Source organism: Grammomys surdaster, unplaced genomic scaffold (genome assembly GCF_004785775.1).
Source record: "Grammomys surdaster isolate TR1022 unplaced genomic scaffold, NIH_TR_1.0 146, whole genome shotgun sequence".
Classification (NCBI taxonomy): Eukaryota; Metazoa; Chordata; class Mammalia; order Rodentia; family Muridae; genus Grammomys; species Grammomys surdaster.
Window position 1 is genome coordinate 556,952 of NW_021604604.1, and position 6,321 is coordinate 563,272.

The window sequence follows — 6,321 nt, forward strand, 5'->3', positions numbered from 1 at the left end:
TATCTATCTATCTATCTATCTATCTATCTATCTATCTATCTATCTATAGTGTGTGTGTGTGTGTGTGTGTGTGTGTGTGGTGTGTAAATCAGAGGACAACCTGTGGGACTTGCATATACATTGCAATGATCAAACTCAAGCCAACTACAGGAGCATTTACCTGCTGAGCCATCCCACTAGCTCGCAATTATATGTTTATAAATCTACTGAAGAATTTTGATTAAATTTCCAAATTAAGTTTTTTCTTTTTATAGTATTTGATATTAATGTGTAACAAAAATAAAAAGACAACATTTTTAATAAGTCTTTTTTGTCAAGGTTTTCTTCTCATATGAATAAATGACAAAATAAATGTGGTAGTTACTATAGGCCCTTGGACTGAAAATCATTTTTTTTAAAAAACACTGGAATGACTTATTTTCAAAACCAAAAAGAAAGCCATTGGGTAGAAATCAGGCAGAGCCATTTTAGAGCATTGCACTACTACTCACATGTGGCTATAGGGTTTCTCTGAAGATTAGTTAAGACAATCTGTATAAGGAACTTCATAGTTATCCAAATTGTTGCTAAGGAGTATTCCCCTCAACATAGAGTTAAGTCTTTTCTAGAAAGATGTGTGACTTTATTCTTGAGGAGACATGAACAAGTGTCTCTTTATCCCAGAGAGGAAACTGACAACAGACCAAAGCATGCATACCACCAAAGTCCAAGTTGGAGAACCAGAGAGTTACTCACAGAAATGTGTGTGAGGGGTCACTACAGCATCAGATTACACAAAGACAGCTGCATCACCAAAGGGCATCCAGCACAGATACCAGTTGATAAAAACTGGAACCATGGAGTGTAGGGTTGAGTGGTGTTCCTTGTCTGCTCTGTAACAGGGCTCTGGCCGCTCAGGGAAGCTGGCTGCTGAAAGTTTGACTGCACTTACCCCACACCAGCGCCAGGTGTGGGGAGCATAATCTGAGGTCCTGGGGACAGCTGGAGCAGGCTTGGGGTCTCCAGGCCTTCAGGGAGGCCGGGGCCATCTGGTTCGTAGGTTCTTTGGAAGAGCTGAGAACAGAGTCGGGGTCCACAGGCTGGGTCTGGCCCGGGGTCGAAGGCAGGGATGAGTACTTGGCTTGTTGGTGGGCAGCTTGGCTTGGTGGAGGCCGTGGCTGGGAGTGCTGAGAGGCCTTCTGTGGGAGATTAGATGGTGGCTTTTTAGGAGAAGGCCTGCTTATTGCTCCCCAGGGCAGATTCTGGTGAGAAGAGACAGTCCATGGTTTAAAGCATTTATTGTCATGACAGAGAGTGGTGATGAGTAAAACTGTACCCCATTTTCTCAGGGCATGCCTAAGATGAAATACCTTTTGCAGGGAGGAGTATCTGGGAAGGAAAGCTTAATTGGTTAAGCCCTTCAGCCCTTTAGGTACCTCATTAAAATGGAGATCTGTCTTGAGGCTACATGACTACAGGTCACGTCCTCTACCTGTGGAGGGGCTTGAGGCATTGCCCTTATGTGACTGATGGCCACAAATTGATGGAGGGCTGCGGCCTTGTGTCAGCAGCCTAGTGACAGGCAAAACACCTGCCGTCCCTCAGGGTCACCAGGAACTAGGCTGCCTTTCACGATCCTACAATGGAGCTGGCTGCACAACCTGCCAGCAAACTCAACAGTTTGGGAAATCTTTTCCAGGCAGTTCAGCTGGTCTCAGCTTCTTCCAGTCCACTTGACTGATCTGAGCCTCTTCTAGGCAGATTGGCTTGATTGAGAGTCTCTCAGCAGTCCTTACTACTACATGTTTGGAGGGGGAGGGTCAAGTGATTCTTGTCAGTTTCTGTGATTTCCTGAAGCTTTTGAGTGGTTCGCTTCCTGAGCTTAAGGTGCTCCCTGTAGGATGGAACGTTCCATCTCCCCTTTAACATCCTGTGTCTTAAAGATCTTCCCTCCAAGATGGGCAGCTTTGCCTTGGAGGATATTGGTATATAACAGAGGAAGACCTATTTATTTACTAAGTAAACCTTTCTGTGCTTTATTTAGAACGATGTGCCTTCCAACCTTTCCCTCTTACCTGGGAATCTCCAGATGCTCTTTCTTAGTAGCAGGGTAGAGACTAGAAACAGAAGCTGACGGGTACACAGAGGAGGTTTCAGCTGCTCTTTCTGTGGTGGCACACCTGCACCAAAGTCTACTATGGCGCAGGTTGGAGCAGTTCAGTTCACCTTGACCAACTCTAACAGAGACTTACAATTAAAAAAGTGTTTGCAGGACTTTTGTTCAATCTTCTACTGAAGCAACAAATGATTTCCAGCCCATAGATTCCCATTTCCAAATGTATTTAAAACTTTTGATAGATGAAATTGTGTTTAGGATGTACATGGTGCTGATTGCTAGTTGCAACACTACAAAACTACTAAGTTAAGCTAGAAAATGAAATATACACATGGACTCAAATACTCATCTTGCGTGTGTGTGTGTGTGTGTGTGTGTGTGTGTGTCTGTGTATGTGTGTGATAGAAGACTTAAAATATCTCCTAGGAGATTTTCACGTTTACTGTATATTATTACCAATTATAGTCACCATGCTATACAATGGATATCTTTAGTTACTCTTCTTGTCCACTTGACATTTTATTTCCTGAGATAATCTCTTTCCATCATCTTTATCCACTTTATAACTTTCACTCTTGTCTTTCTACTGACACCCAGGCCAAATGAATGCTGCTGTCTTTTTGCCAAGGGGGTACCATAGCTGTCACTCATTCTGTCCATTCCTTTCTGCTACTGTTCAGCTCCTTTGTCTGCATTCTGAGGTAATCTTCCTCGTGGTGCCCAGGTGGTGTTTATGGTAGGCTCTGCTTAATGGTGCCCACTTCTTAGTAGATCTATCTCAATTAAGTCGATCTGAAGTCTTTCCTAGTTTACAGCCAGTTAGAGCTACTAATTTTATAGTTGATTTCCATCTTGGGAAAAGCAAGTAAAAGTCAATGGAGAAAAACTCAATGCTCACGCAGACCAACACAAGGATGTCCTTGGATTTTAATATGATAAAATTGACATAGGCCTTCTGACTTTTGCACAGTTGTGACATTCAGACATACACTAATTAAAATCTTAAAAAAGGAATGCAGATCTAGACAAAGGTCCAAAATGTCAGACTGCACTTGCTTTTGATATCAAAGGAGTCGGGCACATGAGAGATGGCTCAGTGGTTAAGAGCACTGACTGTACTTCCAGAGGTCCTGAGTTCAAATCCCAGCAACCACATGGTGGCTCACAACCATCTGTAATGGGATCTGATGCCCTCTTCTGGTGTGTCTGAAGACAACTACAGTGTATTCATATATAATAAATAAATTAATTAATTAAAAGATATCAAAGGAGTCATTGGCTAGGTCTATGGTCAACAGATTTCTGGGGTTTTTGGGGCTAATAAACGACCCAGTTCTTGTTCCTTCTGGGACTATACTCCAGATAAAGGATGGGAGTAAGGAGGCAGTAGCTGCCAACTAACAACAGCAGCAACACAAATAGCAGCTGTGGCTGGTAAGCCTGAAGTGTAGAGTCTGGGGACAAGGCTGGGTTTCTAGTTGGTGCAAACTGAGCTTCTGCCCATGGTTCTCACCTTTGCACATTACAGCCTTCACAGGAGCTTTCCAAAGCTAGCAGATGCTCCGCCTGTTCCCCCCACGCCCCCCTCCCAGTGTCCAGCTCAGCCAGACCAGGTTAGGGGGCCGAGGAGGTATTCAGGATTTGTAAATATCTCTCTACATAATTCTCAGGGAGTGCAGACCCTCTGAGGTTGAGGACCACTGGGCCTGATAATTACTGAGGCAGGAGATGAGAGAGCAGATCACAGAGACCCTCAGGCTTCGTGTGCCTAAAAATGAGAGCCAACATGGGGTGACCTGCTCTGCACAGTGAGAAACAGTGAAACGTGAGTGTGCAGTTTGGCTTTTTGCTTTTTTTTTTCTTTTGTCAATTTTGTAAAATTCTCAGCTTTTATCTCATTAAAAAAGGTGTTTGCCCCATTTTTCTTCTGAGCTCCTAATTGTGGCACAATGTGTTTTACTATGTGCTAATGATATCTCAGGCTTTTTTTTAAAAAAATCAAATCATAATTTTTACTTATTCACTCAAGGGTTATAAACACAAAAAGGCAGAACGTGGGGAAGGGGATGACACCAGAGCATGGGTGTTCAGGGGGAGTACAGATATCTTCAGAACCGGGTATCTGCTAGGTGAAGGTTCAGGGGACAGGTCACTATGGCTCTGCCTATGACTCACTTGTCCTTATCTAAGTTGGTATTATCCGCCAAAGCAACCTATTTATAAGGTCTATGACTACTCAGGCTGGTAAATTTCCACAAAAGCTGCCTGTTGACAATAGCTTATAGCCATCTGTTTCAATGTTTTTCCACAGAGACCCAAGACTTGGTGTTAGTATACATGTATGACAGGCCTATTGCTGATTTTAGGCCTATGGCTGATTTTAGGCCTTCAGTGTACAAGCAGGGCTGTCCCTGACATTTCCTCCCTTCTTTAAGTATAGAAGGGCTGTGGCTATTCTAAACTTGCGAAGGTGGTGATAGAGGCCTGACCTCCAGTAATTGAAGGGGCTATCTCAGGCTTTTTTTTTTTTTAATAATTTTAATCATCTTTTCTCCTTGTGCTTTGGTCTTTTATTCTGGTCTCACTTTGTTATGTTGAGCTGTTAATCCTGCTAAGCATGATTGGTTTACGCCATAATTTCTATTCTAGAATTCCTATTTGACTATTAAAACTTTTTGGTTCTCTGTAGTGTCCATTTTTATCAGATTTTAAAAACATATTAATCATAATTATTTCTTAAATCTGGTTCTCATTCACAATATCTATAACTTCTTGAGAGTCTGTTTATTATTAGCTATCTTACTAGATGGGCTTACTTGTAGATGAATGAATTTTATTATTAGCTATCTTATTATACCGGCTTACTTATATATGCATGGATTCCTGGTTCTGAGTCTTTGTCATTGCACCTATTTTGTGAGGCCCAGGTTGGTCTCAATGTGACAAGATCCTGTTTCAGTCTCCCTAGTGTTGAGATAGCAGACTAAACCATTGTTTTGTGACTCATTGGAGAAGATCCTAGATGAAAACACACACACACACTAAAGTTTTTATATCAAGCTTATGATTTTTTAATTTTAAGAATAAACTTTTAAAATTTGAATCTCTAAAGCTTTACATAGTCCAAGGTTTTTTTGGTTTTTTTTTTAGATTTATTTATTTATTATGTATACAGTGTTCTGCCTGCTTGTACACCTGCAGGCCAGAAGAGGGCACCAGATCTCATTATAGATGGTTGTGAGCCACCATGTGGTTGCTGGGAATTGAACTCATGACCTCTAGAAGAGTAGTCTGTGCTCTTAGCCTCTGAGCCAACTCTCCAGCCCCAAATCCAAGGTTTTTATATTCTTAAATTAGTGAAAGTCCAAAGCTTTATATTGGTGCACAGATAGAATATTTGGCATATTTAGCATATCTTTAAGGCTACAGTTTCTGAAATAAGAAGTTATGTTATTAAAAAATGGCCTCTTACTATTCTAAAAAGAAAAACTACAAATATCCAATAGCTATATGTTACCTGTGCCCTGGACAGCTCTCAGCCCGACCCTACCTGCTCTTGGGGGTTGGGAGTGAGTTGGCACAGAGTCAATGACACAGACTCTGGGAGCAGGTGAGAATGCTGCAGCAAGCTCATCTGAGCACTGCTGCAAGCTCTTTTAATACCCTCCACCTACACCCCCATTAGTCCCAAGAAAGTATCTATTCTAAACAGCAGTTCCTGATTGGCTGACATTATTTGTACCAGCAATCCTTGCTTTCTCAGGCAGTTCTCAATTAGGTCCTCTTGCAGGATATGCTTTTGTAGCTGCATGGCCCCCAGTGTTTACCTAGAGGCAGCCCTGCTGTTCCTGCTACATATTCACCCTTTTGCTTTTAGATTTTGATGGCCTAGTGAGGAGCTGGGGTTCCATTACCTCTACAGTGTTGACCCCACCTTGGAGGATTCCCAGTATACTGAACTGTGCATGTCTTAGGTTGTCGTGTCTTCTAGGATCTTACCCATCATTGACTACCAGTCCTCAAAGAGATATCACTCTGGAGGCATGTCACACAAGGGGGAGATGAGGAACAGCCTACATGGTGGTCTCATGGATCTCTGCCATTCATGCTTTGATCACTTCCTTAGGGGGACCAAAATCAGGATTTTCAAGAGCCATCAGCTGTTAGGAGCCGCGTTCGCCATTACAACATGGCGCCGGTTTCCTGCTTCCTGGTTCTTCTTGCGA